The following is a 16,652-nucleotide window of genomic DNA, read 5'->3' as shown; positions in this document are numbered from 1 at the left end:
CTACATATGAAAGAAGAAAAGGGTTTTCCTTATCATTTCTCTGGTCAAAAATAAATGTATGTAGGAAAAGTAAATATTAGAAAAAATGGAACATTTCGCTATGTAGAAAATTTTCCCTATATAGAAAAGTTTTCTTTGAAGGGAATTTTCCCTTTCTATGTAGGAAACTTCCTATGTGATTTCCTAGTTTCTCTAATTAGGAAATATTCCATTTTCCCTAAATACTTTCCCTACTTATGTGTGTTTTTATCTATAGATTTGATAGGGGATTCCCTACTTTTTCCTATGTAGGAAATGATTAAAAGTTCCTTATGCTTGAGCCTCAAGTATCACCTTCCATCCCAAGATACCCTCTGTGCCTGTTGTAATGCTGATTGGAGAGGTGATATTTTCACTCATAGATTGACTACCGATGGCTACGTGCTTCTCATGGGTGGTTCTTCTATCTGGAGTGCCAACAAGTAAAATTATATCACATTATGATCTAGGAATCAGACTTCTACTACAAAGTTGCTTAATTTACCACTTATTTTGATAATCAATCTTATATCACACTCATCACTTTAGGTGATGTCAATTCTGACAAACTCAAACACATTAGTTTATGTTTCCATTTTGTAAAATATTTATATTAGGAGAGCTATCTTCACATTGAGCATGTGCCTAGTTCTTACTAGATAGACATTTTCACAAAACTTGTCACTCATGAAAAATTTCGTCTCACCTCTAATGCTCCTGATTTCTATTGACATCATTTTTTGTACTTGCAACCCATTCCTTTCTATAAGGGGATAAAAAGTAGTAACTCCTTTTCTTGAAATCATTTTTAATTTGTCTTTTCTCGATTTAAGAAGGTATGTTGGAAGAATATTCAAATATCTTTTAGTGTAATCCTTCAAAAGTGGCATCTTTCACTAATCATCCACCTTTCACATTGACCTCTTTAAGAGGCATCCTTATATACAAGCATTGCTTGTACAACAATGAACACAATCAAGTCTTTTACTTTCTTTAACTCTTGTGTTCTTATCTCCGTTTTCTTAGGGTTGGTTCTAGAGTGTAAAGTAGCTCAAAGGGTTTATCTATAAGTATTCATCTATATAACATGCATTCAAAGGATATTAAGAAATACCCTTTCTTTATATGCTATATGATCCTAAAATGATCCCTTTTACTTTACTAAACTTACATATTTTTTTCAAATTGTAATTAAAAAATCCTATTTGTAAATATGATCTTATAAATTTTACAAAATATAATACCATTTTTTTTGAACTTATGTGGTATATTACATCATCTATAAGGTGGACTCCTTGGGGAAGCAGCAAAGATAAAGATGCCTTAGTGCATTTATTCCATACAATTATAATTGCCTTTATTGTTTGAATGTGTCTATCCTTTCTATATGGTGAAAGTGTGCTTGCTAACATAAAGACTTGATATGTACCACATTGGCTAGTGACACCTAATCTAGTAGCAACGGCAATAACAATACTAACAGTAGCAAAGCAGAAGGAGAAATCATAGTAGCAGTAGTATGAGGAGGAGAAGCATCAATTATCACATCAATTTAAGAAGGTATGTTGGAAGAATATTCAAATATCTTTAAATATAAGCCTTCAAAAGTCAACAAAGATTACCCATTCCACATCTTCTCATTTATGATCATCTTATCATATAGCATCTACCAAGTGGATACTTTTTTCCACTAACCACCAACCTTTCACATTGACCTCTTTATGAGGCATCCTTATATATAAGCATTACTTGCACAACAATGAACACAATCAAGTCTTTTGCTTTCTTTCACTCTTGCATTCTTATCTCCATTTTATTAGAGTTGGTTCTAGAGTGTGAAGTAGCTCAGGGGGTTTATCTATAAGTATTCATCTATATAACATGCATTCAAAGGATATTAAGAAATACCATTTCTTTATATGCTATAAGACCCTAAAATAACACCTTTTTCTTTACTAAACTTACACATTTTTTTCAAATTTTAATTGAAAAACCCTATTTGTAAATATAATCCTGTAAATTTTATGAGATATAATACCCTTTCTTTTGAACTTACGTGGTATCTTACATAATCTATAAGGTGGATTTCCAAGGAAGCATCAAAGATAAAGATACATTAGTGCATTTATTCCATACAATTATAATTGCCTTTATTGTTTGAATGTGTCTATCATTTCTATATGGTGAAAGTGTGCTCGCCAACATAAAGACTTGATATGTACCACATTGGCTAGTGGTGACACCTAATCTAGTAGCAATGGCAATAACAATACTAATAGTAGCAAAGTAGAAGGAGAAATCATAGTAGTAGTGTTATGAGGAGGAGGAGGAGGAGCATCAATTATCACAGCACTACTGGTAGCAAAAAACAACAATAGTAGTTATTGCAATGTTCATGGAAACTATATTTTCTATATCACATGCAAAATTTTAAACTTCATAAATTGAATGTCAGTTTTTAAGTAAAATTCATAGTGCTTCGTTTGCATAAAAGGAAGTTTGAAAATTCAATAAGGTAGTAATAATAGCAATTATTGCAATATTCATGGTAACTATATTGCGTAGATGGGCTTTTCTTGCATAACGTTTTTTGTGCTTTCCATTTTGATATTTTTTTTCATAAATAGACTTGGGAATCATGGAACATGAAAGATCAAAATTTTGTGACCTCCGGATGGATTACTTTTTATGATTTCCAAATTTGTAGGTGTTGCGTGTCAAGTATCAAAGAAATGTAGTGGCAAGAATATCGATTCTATAACAATAATGCTTAAGAATATTGATTTGTATAGCAATAATGTGTTAACTTAGTGCGACATAGATATCAGGATGACCACGGGAGTGTGGTGATGACGGATATATTAGCATGATAACGGGATTGTGGTGGCGAGTCTTAATGAGGCTGTAAACCTCGACTGTGCAGCAATGATGTGTTGAGATGGTGTGACACGTATTAGTACCATCACGGCAGTGTGGTGGCGACGCTTTTAACGAGGCTATAAACCTCGTCCTTGTCGATGGCGAAGGCGGTCTGCAGCACGTCCTCCGGCAGGGGAGGCATGGCGGCGAACAGAGCGGGGGCGACCTGGGAGGTGCCCGGGTTCTGGCTGTTGAGCGCGGAGATAGCGAGGGCAGGCTTCTTCTTGTCCGGGTTGATCTGGAAGTGGACGAGGCCGCGGGGAAAGACGAAGAGATCGCCCTTGTACAGGGTCTGCTGGAAGAGGGTGTTGTTGGTGGTGGAGACGAAGCCTACCACAAGCGTGCCCTCGGCAAGGAAGAGAACCTCGGTGGCACGCGGGTGGACGTGTGGAGGGTTGAGCCCACCATTGGGCGCGAAGTCGATGCGGGCCACGGACAGGCCTTGGGTGTTGAGTCCAGGGAAGGTGAGGGCCGACGCCAGCTGCACAGCGGAGCCGAGCGCCTTGTTAAACTGGCCTTGCTGGCGGAGCAGAGGAGAGGCGAAGTCCTTGGCCTGCACTTGTTGGGGATTCTTGCACAGCAGACCGTTCACGGTTGTGATTCCGGCCGCCTGCGCCCCCTGATCAGCCACGCAGAAGTCCTGCAAGGGGTCCTCGTCCGCCGCCTCAGTGCGAGTTATCGGGTGGAAGAGCTGCTGCGCCAATGTGATAGCTGCAATTAGCATAGCAAGCTTTAGTGATGATGCCATGGATACAGTATTGCGTATGGTGAGTGCAGGACGGTAGCTATGAGAAAGCAGGGGCCCGAATGGTTCTCTACTAGCTAGTTAACCTCTTCCGATCGGCGAATACTGTATTAGCAGATCACGGTTTTCAGCAAGCACAAGCGCGGCTTTCTAACGTCTAGGAATGAACAACTGCTGCACCGCTGATCGCATGGTGGGAAGATGGAGCCTTCGATTCCATATAAGTAGTACGAGCTAGATGCGTGGATAATCGTTCGTATACCAGGTCATGAGCTTGCGTGGATAATCGTTCGTATACCAGGTCATCAGCCTGTTTACCAGGTCTTGCACGCTCTTGTGGATCCAATCACGCGCGTCCGGCCTGATTAACATTAAAATAAGAGACTCTACTTTTCATCCTGCGTGTATGCAGAAAGTATTTATCTTATGTAAAATACCTATGAAGTCGTCGTCCACGCGTTCATGGAATGCGTCCGATCGCTCGGCCTACGACTTGGTAGTTAATCATTTCGCAAGATGGATAGAAAACATGTTTTCATGAGCGTTGCCCGTTTATGGAAAATGGCCACTACAAGGTGTGAGGCTCGGGATTTTCATATTTATATCATTAACCCATCTAATGTTGTGATTGGTAGCATAAACTAACGCTATTCTTGAATGTGCAAGGTAATGCAATATATCCCAAGACTTGCTAGGTAGAATGTAGAGAGATGGTGTAATAAACCCAAGGTCAAGAGTTCTATTTTTATGGGAAACACTATTCTACAATGTAACGAGGTGATGTAATCATAAGGGCTTGCTAAGGTAAAAGTAGATGCTAAGTTCAAATATAATATCCACATGGGAAATTTACATAGAAATAGTTGTAAAGGTGCTCAAATAATAAAGAATTTTGGAGAAAACTTAAGAAATGAGTTACTCAAATTACACATATCAAATTCTTGTTTTGCTTTGTCTCAAGTTTTTATTTTACAAATTAATAGTAAGATATACATAAAGATCTCTTTAAAATTTCTCTATCATGTTATATTATGTATATTTGATTTGGTTTAGGAGTTTCCTTAACAACTCTATGTGTGTGTATGTGCACGTGTGCATAGATATGTGCAAGTGGAGAATGGGCTCAAAGGGTTTACTATATATATATGCTTTGTATCATGTGTGTTTAAGGCTTGGTTATACATAACCTTATGTGTGAATTTTTCTTAAATAAATGTAAAATACCACGTGAGCTCAAAGAAAATGGTATTTTACTTAGTAAAATTTACAAAAAATATTTTTTAATTTTACTTTGGAAAAAATCGATATTTTTAGTAAAGTAACCCTTATTTATTCAATCTATAAGTAACTCCTTTATATGACACCCTTTTTTATATAAAAAATTTGTAAAATTAGTATTTTTAAAATTGCTTATTTTGAACTCATGTGATACACACATATATTCAAGAGTAACTGCCCCGAGGGGATGAGCAATACACATGCAAGTTACACATGGATACGCATTTATATTTGTGTGTAGACATGCCTATGTATGCATGTAAAAGACATAACCTTTCCAAATACCTCTCCATATAGGAATATGTACTCATGCATGTGTACTAACAAAATAGTGATCAAGGATGTTTAATAGAAGTTCAAAAGATTTCTATAGCTAAGTTTTAACACTTGCAAGCAAGCATTTTCTTAAATAGTGGAGTAGTTATGGATTATAATGCAACTCTATTACACTGCACACACAAGGTTATTTGAAAACAAACGAGTAGGTATTTAGCTTTTGTGAACATCAACCATACGTGCATATGGGAAAGTGAAATAAGCTTAATAGACTCATTTTATAGAGACCTTTATGGTGTAGAGCAATTAGAAATCTCTTACTTTGAAAATGATGTGTTAGAATGATGGTAACGATGAAATTTTCTTTATAATCTCATCTTTATGAGTGAACAAGAAAAGTAGCACCACATCAGCATATACTAATCAAATCCTTTAAGAGAAGTCTTAGTTGTCCTTATGCGTAGTGTATATGAGAATGGAAAACCAAACACACATAAGTGAACCCTCCTCACTACAACATATCCTTTGGAAAGAAAAGATTGTAATTACTATTTAACTTGTAAGAATTTTCTCTTATTAGTGGGGTTTCACTTCCTAGCTTGAATGCAACAACTAAAAGCCTAATACCCATACACTAATGGAAGTATTCTTGCCACTTGTATGTGGCTTCTACGTCATTGGTTCGATTTTCTAGAAGAATTTGTAAATAAGACAAAAAATGGTAGCTCCTTTTGCATGTTTTAACATCACATATAGTTGTTGGGCCCCTTGTATCAACAAATACCACTATGCAACTCATGGTCCTAGTAGTTACCACACTTGCATGTTTAGCTGGATGGACAAAGCCCCATCCATGCAGAATACTATGGTAATCTATATGTTCTACTATGGAGAAAAGCATCCTTTGTTAGAAAATCTTTGTATCCACAAAGATTGAAGTCACACTTAGATGATAGAGCACAAATTGTTGTATGCACGCGTAGTGAACGTCGGAAGGTCCCCAAGAATAAAAAACTCTACTAAAACTCGTAAAGTAAGAAAAAGGTTTTGCAAAATACGAAGCAAGCTCAAAAATAGCCCAATTTACAATTAGCATGCTTTGGCTTTTGTGTTTGCTTTTGTCCAAATAAAGAATAAAGCGGTTGGGTATCCTAAAAGTCAGATTATGCCTAAATACAATGTCCAATAACAAAATATTTAAACTGAGCGTCTATGCGCATACAAAATAATCAATATTTTTCAAGCGCTTCAATAAATAAGTGTACCTAAATAAATATTAGTGCCACGCCTTTAATGATAAGGCCCGCGCCCATCACAAATGATAACTTCTTCTAGGTAATTTGAATACACACCATCGCCTAGTGCTTTCCAATGCTATTGCTGCCTGCTATACACATTAACTCAAGCATTCACTACTGTTAGAAAATAATAAAATTAAACTGACAAAAGTGAATACCTAGCAGTCTTCAGCTCTTTAGCTACAAAATAAATAAATAGGTTGAAACTTTGTCCTAACCTTAATTTAATAAGAGTGCACTCTAAACTCATAAACGTCCATTAATTTAAATATGTATTTTGCAAAATCACTTGATGTGGAATCACCCACGTGCGCATTAAATTAATCTAACGCCCGAAAAGAACAGGCATCCCGTCAACTTCTCACACAAGGAATCCACCTTGTGTATGAGCCCCGTAAAATATAGTTTTATGGAATCCACTGCAAAACCTCACGGAATCTACCGTGGAATAAAAATATCATAGAATCCACCATGGAATATGCCTCATAGCATCATACCCTTGGGGTAGGATAGCAATTGTCCTCAATTGCTATTAGCTCAATGTGGAGCAAGCAGTGACATGTAAGAACTTAGGTCACATGCATGCATTCATTAGGCCTCTTCAACAAGATGATTTTTAAACTTAACCAAATATCTAGAATATCTACGGCTAGTTCTAGTGGTCATAAAAACAGAGTCTAGAATAGTTTCAGGTTCAAGAATTTCAGTTTCTTCTTCTAACAAAGAAGGGTTTTCATAGATAGGGTGGACATGTAATTGGCCTCTAAAGGTCGTAATAAACTGATATGAAAAGTATTATGGATTTTCCAATGTGGGGGTAGTTCTAATTTAAATGTATTTTCATTGATTTTGTGAATGATTTTGAAAGGTCCATAAAATCTAGGTGCTAATTTAACAAGAGGACGTTTCTCAACACTTTGCAATCTTCTCTTTTCAATATGTAACCAAACATAATCATCAACTTTGAAACTCATGGATTTTTTTTCTTATTAACTTGTTTAGTGTATGATCGCTGTTAGAGAGTTTGCGGTCGAAAGTCTATCGGAGGGGGTAAGAGACAGCAGGGTAAAGGGAGATTCAAGGAGTGGAACAGATGGAAGAGAAGGGATTGAAAGAAAGAGAAGATATGAAAGAATACTCGCAGAAAGAAATAGAAGGCGTAGAATAATACTCACAGAATTGAAGCCTGTCAATTTATTTCTCCATTATGAGAAGACAAATCTCTTGTACACAAAAACGATACCTTCCTCTATGCTGCTCAGACCACCAATCTGATGCTTCCATTGACTCTGAAAGGAGAATAAAATACTAGCACACCTGGCAAAAATTCTGCCAGATTACTCTTTCTTTATCTTCCACTTCGGAGTGTTGTTCATTGCCTGAAAATAGCGATCACGACGAGCACAATTTCATCCATCTCTTTTTACATAAAATCCTCACAGATGGCTGAAAGCTACATTCTTTCTTTTGCATGTCATCCTAATCTAGAAGTTTTCTACAGTTTTTGGATTTTTTTAAAACAAGAGATAATATCTAAAATATCATAAATTGGCTACACTTGTCTAAAAACCTAATATGTTTGAACCATGGACACTAACATTAATGTGTAAAATGGCATTGGCTCTCTAGATCAATAAGAAAGTCGCACTTTAGAGTTTTTCACATGGTGTGCACGTAGCAGCATGACATCCACCCCCTCCTAACCTGCACATCCTCTAGCATGTGCCAAAGTCTTATGGATCCGCAGTGTCAGAAGAAGTATCCTCTACCATGTCAATGTCTTCATCTTCTGCCTCTTCTTCTTCTATATCCTCATATTCATGTTGAGTATCCAGCTCCTTCAACTCAGATGCCGAAGACTCCCTACGTTTAAGGAGTTTGATACGTTTTCTAGCCATTGGAATCCTTAGAGTTGTCCCATCCATCTCATTTAATGCATAGGTAGCATTGTCAAAAACAAACTTTACCACATATGGACCAAACCACCCCCGCTTTGTCATCTTCCGACTGGCACTATGCTGATTTTCTAAGCTACTGTCATAAACTAGCACCCAGTCTCCTTCTTGTATAGCTTGTGGCCGAAGTCTGTGTCGCTTTTTAAACCTCTTCTTATTCTTGATCCTTGCAGTCTTCAGTTTTTTCATGGCTGTCTCAATGTGTTCAGGCCTTCATTCTAACTGTCTAATGCGTAGGACCAGCAACTCTTCTCTATTCAAACCCTCTTTCCAGGGTAGTGATATCTCGGCTTTCTAATGCAAGCTGGAACTGATCATATCGTGAATATAAATCTCTGGAATAGTAAATTTCTTTGCCTACAAATGCTTCTGCAAATTCATCCACTATCGGGTCTGATCCAACATTCCTTATGGTGACTTTATTAACTGGCTGCAAATCCTGTATAAACCTCAAAGAACCATTCTTCTTTGGAACGGTAAACCACTGATTTGAATATGGAGCTGAAGAGGGCTCCAAAATTTGCATCCTGATCTTCTCGTTCAAAAACTTTAGTAACTTAGGCAAATATGCCCGAGGTACTGGAATAGGCTTTAAATTCCATGGCACATGAGGTACTGTAAAGATAACCATAGGTGCAACTATGGTCAGATCAACACATCCAATTTCATTTGGCTGAAATGAAAAGGCTTTCCCATGCCTTGCCAACATCTACAAGAAACAAGCTCTTTCTGCCAATAAAAGAGAGCTTGTATCACCAATTTTCAGCTTTTGTAAAGTTTCAGTTGTAAATTTATGTCCCACTTCATGTGGATCGTGTAAACTAGGCTGTTGAGTCACATAGCCAACGTATCACTTTCAAGTGGTAAAGGCAAAGCCACATGCTTAACCTTCTTTGCAACTGTTTTGTACTTTGTATCCACCCTTGCTTCAGCCCTGTTTTGCAGCCCATAACATTCATGCTTAGCAAACTCTTGAATGACTTAATACATTTCTAAAGTGTCAACATAAATAACCACTTTTTCTGCCATGCTTTTAGCATTAATTGTTGCAAAAATTTTAGCCACTGTATCAACATCAATCAACCTTGAAAATAGCCCTAAAATACCTTCATTTGCAGCCATCAAACCATATGTCTTCTGCTCTTTTCCAACCCATCCTACATATTTCTTTTCAGCCTTGCACATGGCTGAAACATTCTTAAAACTGCCAAGACTACATGCTGTCCATTCATGCAATCCAAACACAAACACAGTTTTCCCCTTTCTTGGAGGCATAATTATCTTCCTAGAGGCATTATCGTAGCCTCCTCTTACAATAGTGCTATCTAGAAACCCTTAAACTCTCGTGCATTAGGTGGCATGGGATTATCCCACAGCTTATCTCAATTGCGGGGATGATTCATAAAAACAGTGAGAAACTGTACTTCCTTTGTATTATCTTTACTCCGAACCCGAGCATATGAAGAACCATCATCCAAGACTTTTGTTTCCAGCCTTGACTCTAAAATATAGGGTTGTCCCAAAATCACTGGATAACTATATGAATCTTGCATTAAAAAATGATATTCATCCCTAATATCTACAATAGTCATGGTTACATTCGAACAAGCTCCCCTAATGAATTGTTTGTTGCCCACATGCGCCATCCTGGATCTACATCAATTGGCCAACCTCAATTCTCATACAAACTGTGTGCCATAACATTGATTTCAGAACCATGATCCAAGAAAGCTATGCAAGGCATCTCTCTTTCTCCGACTTTAACAATTGTCTCTATTGTAGTACAAGCCCAATGCATTCGTGAAGAATGAGTGCTTGGAATAAAATGAGCATCTTCTTCTTCATGTGCTTTTTGATGGACATCCCTATTATACATAGCCTTTTCTCTATGCTTAGTGCTGCCCATAATACCATTTTCAGCCACAAGCTTGCTGTCTATACTTCCATCTAACCCATTTTCAGCATCAGTCTATTCCAAAACAACATTACATATATCATCATATTCCCTCTGAAGATATTTCTCTATGTCTTTGTCAACGTGCATCAATGCTTGCAAAACTTCACCATCAAACTATCTTTTTCGTTTCAACATATCAATGATTGCATTATGAAATTCACGCTTTGCAATTCCAAGAACTTCGCCAAGTGTGAATTCCACTCTACTACCAAGTATGTGATCTTCCAATACTTTTTTAAGATTTGGGGTAGTCTCAAGATGTGATTGTAACGTGTAATCGGGTTGCTTGCCCATTTTCTTCCCTTTTTTTTTCTTCTCTTGAGATGCATCGTCCATAACATGCTCAGGTATGGCTTTTTCAGTCTCTTTTTGTTGCTCCATTTTACTTCGTGTTATGCGTTTAGATGGGCTTGAAGAGGAAGGACCAGCAATGTCCTCATCTCTTCTTCTCTTTTCTTCCACAAGAGCTTCTTGATTATGAACCTCGGCCAAATAAGCATAGGCTAAAAATGAGTCCATTGGTGCACTCCATCATGTTCTCCCTTGTATACTTTGACTTGCATCAGCCAATTCAGACTTTGCTATTTTGCACTTTTTCATGCAATCTAATGCTTGCATCCAAACACAAGATTTTTCTTCAGCCATGCTTCCTTTAGGAGCTTCATCAATCGTTTCAGTTCTCAACCCATATGTGGTTGCATCTATGGCAGCAAATGCTATCCTTGCAGCCATATCTACCAAATTCTTCTGCATGCCACCTTTTCCAAAATTCGGCTCTATTGGAAGACCAATTTCTGTTGCATGTATTTTTCCATCTTTCCAAAAGATTAACATTTTTGCTTCCGCTTCACGGTAAGCTGTACAATCTCGGTTTTCATGTTGTAAACTGTCACACCAAATGCATCTCCTATTGTATCCTTCTTTGTATGGTCTTTGGGCTGTTGTCCAAGCCTTCTCTTCTACCTTACATCCAACTTTTCGACCTTTGTATAGATTTCTATCAAATTCAGCCTCAAATCACACATGCCTTTGATTAATTCATCCACAGTATCACCTTTAAGAGCTGGACCAACACGTATAGCCAGTTGTTCTGCCATAGCTACAGGTGCCTTGGCTGCAATTTCAGCCCCCTTCTGAGCACTAGCAGTTGTGGTGCCTATATCCCATCTTAATTTCATCCGCTCTCTCTTTACCAACATATGCATTGCTTCAGTTACATTAGCCCAATCTGATTTCAGCCCTGTTTCAGAAGAGGCATCTTCTAAACGATCAGTCAGCTTCTCCTGCAAGATAGGATCTGAAGCCTTCAGAAACAAATCAATTTTCTAACTCTCCAATGATTGCTGCTCATGGGCATCCAATTGCATATACCGACTTTCAAATTCACGGAGCAAAGCTATAGCAACCAACCCTTTATTGGGATTTTCAATCCAATCTGTAAATGTCTTTTTAGTTACCAATCCTGTATCTTCCAAGAAAAACTTTTCTCTCAAAGCTTTCTTAAAAGCTGTCGAATCAGCATCTCTTCTATGTAACTCATCAATTCAATCATGCAAAGCATGCATGACCAAACTGGAGAAATACGGACTCCATACATACTATGGTACCCCATGAAACAACATCTTTTCTTCATACAGTCGGATGAAGGCCAAAACATTTTGACCTTTAAACTGCTTGAATTCTTGTCCCATTGCTTGCAATGCATTCACGGCTAAGGAATCAATTCTTTCTACTTCCTGTCGAGTTTGCATCTGTTGTTGTAACAACAACTGCTACTGTTGTTGCTGTTGTAACAAAGCAATCATTTGTTGTAAAGCATCACCACCACTTGAAGCTCTAGAATCTCCCATCTTTACACACCTTTGCTGCCAACTTTCACGTCGGGTTCACCACTGTTGGAGCGTTTGCGGTCGAAAGCCTACTGCGGGAGTAAGAGACAGCAGGGTGAAGGGAGATTCAAGGAGTGGAGTAGACCGAAGAGAAGGGGTTGAAAGAAAGAGAATACATGAAAGAATAATCACATAAAGAATAATCGCATAAAGAGAAGGGGTTGAAAGAAAGAGAAGGGGTTGAAAGAAAGAGAATACATGAAAGAATAATCACATAAAGAAATAGAAGATGTAGAATAATACTCACAGAATTGAAGCATGTCAGTTTATTTCTCCATTATGAGAAGACAAATCTCTTGTACACAAAAACGTACACAAAATAATGCCTTCCTCTATGCTGGATAAAATACCATCACACTTGGCCAGAATTTTGCCAGATCTCTCCTTTATCTCCCACTTGGGAGTGTTGTTCACTGCCTGAAAACAGCGATCGCGACGCACGTGATTTCTTCCATCTCTCTTTTTACATAAAATCCTCATAGATGGCTGAAAGCTACATGCTTTCTTTTTCATGTCATCCTAATCTAGAAGTTGTCTACAGTTTTTGGATTTTTTTACAAAATATCTAAAATATCATAAATTGGCTATACTTGTCCAAAAAACTAATATGTTTGAACCATGGAGACTAACACTAATGTCTAAAATGGCATTGACTCTGGAGATCAATAAGAAATCCACACTTTAGAGTTTTTCACATGGTGTGTGTATAGCGGCACGACATTGCTAGGCTTTCACAATCATGTCGTTAACTTAAGCAAAGATAGTAGCATACGTATTGGCAATATCATCAGCAGCTTTAACTTTGTTTGACAATGATGTAACAGGTGTATGCAATCTATATTCATAAATGATTTCAAAATGTGCTTATTGTGTAGCTGTGTGGTGTATTATTATATGTAAATTGAAGTAGATGAAAATGTGTATTTCATGTTTGTGGTTTTGAAATTGTGTATGTACGTAAAAGATCTAGAATTGTAATGTTAGTAGCTTTTGTTTACCCATTGGTTTCTGGATGAAATGTAGATGAAAAATCAATCTTAGTATCTAAATTAGCAAACAAAGTAGTCAAAAAATTGTTACAGAATCTACATTCAACACAATATTAGTAAGTTTGGGAATCTCCCAATTACCATTTTTTAAATACTAAAAGGGTGGCACCCGAATAACATACCAATAATTTTCTCAAAACCATATGATGTACCTATCATTGGAAAGTGCTTGAAAATTGGAATCTATTGAGCTATAGAGCGCTTGATTTGGAGTTATACTGTTCAAGTTATGAAAAATCCAAAGATTTGACCATGTGTCCCAAACTGATGGAAAATTTTCATATTCCTCAATATGGTGTTATTCACGATCTAAAATAATAAATTTTGGTAAACCATGATTAGTGAAAATAGTCTTAAAAAACAATTGTGCAGCTTGAGATGCAATTAATGTTTTCTTACATGGAAGGAAATATGAATTGTTTGCTAAATCAATGTACAATAGTCCAAATTATATCATGATTAGCTTGTGTGTAAGGCAAACCAATTATAAAATCCATTGAAATATGTGTCCATGGTTGTTCAAGAATTGGTAAAGGCATCAATAAACCATATTGCTTACCATGGTGTCACTTGACTTGTTGACAAATTAAGCATTCAAAAACAAAGTTAGAATAATCAGATTCCATTTGTGGCCAGTAAAAATCTTCAACCAATGTTCTTAAAGTAGAAATAATACCTCTATGGCCTCGATATGGGGAGCAATGAATTTTGTGTAATACAAATGATCTAAATGGAACACTGATACACAATGTTTTCTTGTAAAACATAAATCCATCAAAATAAGAAAAAGAATCAACTGGAATCTAATTATTAGCAACTAATTTATTCCAATAAGCTTGACAAGTGGGGTCTTAGTCATAGGTATCCTTCATAGGAATAAGGGAATCAAAATATATAACAGAAATATTATGGATACTTGGTCTTCTACTCAATGCATCAGCAACAACATTCTCTATTCCACATTGATATTGGATAAGTGGATGAAAACTTTGAATGAAAGTAACCCATTTGGTATGATGGTCAAAAATTTGTGGCTGACTAAGAAGATATTTGATACTTTGTTAGTCAATTTTGATCATGAATTCAGATTCCATTAGATAGTGTTTCCATTGACGTAAAGCTTGTACTACAGCTAACAATTCCTTATCATGTGTAGAATACTTCAGCTCGGAGGGTCTAAGTTTTCAACTAGAATAGGCTATGGGATGTGAATCTTGCATAAGGACAACTCCTATTCCTGATCCGCTAGCATCAGAGACTACTAGAAAGAATGGTCCATTAAAATCAGGTAATTTCAAAACAAGTACATGTGTTAAACCATATTTCAATAAGTCAAAATACTTTTGCTAATTATCATACCAATGATATACAACACCTTTCTTTAATAATTTCGTAAAAGACAATGTAAGTAATGAAAATTTTCTCACAAATTTTCTGTAAAAACTAGCAAGACCTAAGAAAGAACATAACTCATGCACATTTTTAAGGATTGGACAATTCAAAATTGATTCGATCTTTTTAGGATTAGCTTGAATACCATCAGAAGAAACAACGTGACCTAAGTATTCAATTTCGGTTTGGAAAAATTCACTCTTTTTAGGGTAGCATCTAATTGATTTTCTTTCAATAATTTGAAAACCAAAGATAGATGTTCATAATTCTCATTATCATTCTTACTAAAAACCAATATATCATCAAATAAAATAATTATATAATATTGATACTTCAAAAATATTCGATTCGTCATACGACTGAATATGGCTTGTGCATTAGTCAAACCAAAAGGCATAACAAGAAATTCATAATGGCCAAATTGAGTTCTAAATGCAATCTTGAAAATGTCAGGCGTATCCAATTGTACTTGATGATATTCAGATTTGAGATCTATGTTGCTAAAAATAGTGGCTCCTTGTAGTTTATCCATGAGATCATTAACCCTAGGGATCGGATATCTGTTCTTAAGAGTAATTTTTTTTAGGGACATGATAATCAATGCACATCCCATATGTATTATTTTTCTTCTTAACTAATAGGACATGTGTACCAAAAGGAGAACTACTTGGCCTAATAAGTCCTTGGGTTAATAGTTCTTCAACTTGTGCTTGGATTTATTTTCGTTCAATCTAATTTGTGTCTATAAGGTGCTTTACATGGTGGTTGAAAACCAGGGACTAAATCTATTTTATGATCTTCATGACGTTGTCGCATGAATCTCTGATAATGACGCTTACTTAAGGGTCGAAGCCCTCAGGTTTGCAATGGTAGACGTGCAGCGTCACAACAACGTGTAGGTGGTAAACCAGGGGGTAAATCAGTAGCAAAACAATCATTAAATTATGAAAGAAATTGTCCGTGCCTAGGATGCATCTTATTTTCCTTAGCTTCAATTTCATTCACCCATACTAAGTATGATTTGCTACGTTTTCTCAATGCACACATTTAGCATGTGTGTGACTAAGCAATGGAAAATTATTAAAGGTGTGTGTTCTATGTAATGTGATTTGTTTTCTGTTAGAATGAATTTTCATTGATTGTATTTGTAACGCCAAGGCATTTCTAACATAATGTCACTAGCTTGAAAATGCACAATCGAGAATTTTTTACGCTCAGCATAATCACTCATTTTAATTTCTAAATCATGAACTTCTTGTGTACCATTGTATCTAGAGCCTAAGAATATAGCTTTTATATGATAATGAGTTGTAACAGTATGTAAATTCAATTCTTTAACCAATTTTGCAGAAATAAAATCATGTGTGCTTCCATCATCATGCAAAACAAACTTTGCGTGACCATGCACAAGACATTTCATCGTTAATATTGAATGAGAATTTGGCATACGTGGTGAAGTATCTAAAGCATCGCAGATATCATCATCTTCCATAAAATCTAGTATATCTTCATGGTCTTCATCTTCAGTCTTCAGTCTAGGTTGATGGAACTTAGAGCAAACTATAGACTTTGCTTTGGAAACATGGTATGTTGGGATTAGGCAGGAGAGATGGCTTAGGATTTATTTATTTTTAAAATGGCAAAGGGGGTAGTCGAGTCTACGATTTACGGAAAGAAGAAGGAACAAATCAATTTTGATTGAATTTTCAAAAGTTAGAATTGAATTTCTTTGTACTAAAGTTACAGTTAGTTGAAAATTATTGCGGTCACTTTTATCGTCCACAAATTTTGTCTTCAACATCATGGGCCAAAGAAATTGCATCCTCTAAAGTCTTTGGCTTAAACATGTTCACTTCCGCATAGAAGTGACCAAACA

At 36.5% G+C, this 16,652-nt stretch overlaps 1 pseudogene; it reads right to left on the bottom strand.

Moving 5' to 3' along the window:
• Window positions 1–2,871: 2,871 nt before the first annotated feature.
• On the bottom strand, window positions 2,872–3,685 carry LOC148034853 (germin-like protein 8-2 pseudogene; annotated as a pseudogene).
• Between the last annotated feature and the right edge of the window lie 12,967 nt (window positions 3,686–16,652).

This window comes from Lygodium microphyllum, chromosome 6 (assembly GCF_053477565.2).
Source record: "Lygodium microphyllum isolate KBCC chromosome 6, Lygodium_microphyllum_v1.1.10, whole genome shotgun sequence".
Lineage (NCBI taxonomy): Eukaryota > Viridiplantae > Streptophyta > Polypodiopsida > Schizaeales > Lygodiaceae > Lygodium > Lygodium microphyllum.
Note: the sequence above shows the minus strand (reverse complement) of the source record. Positions and strands in the feature narration are given on the sequence as shown.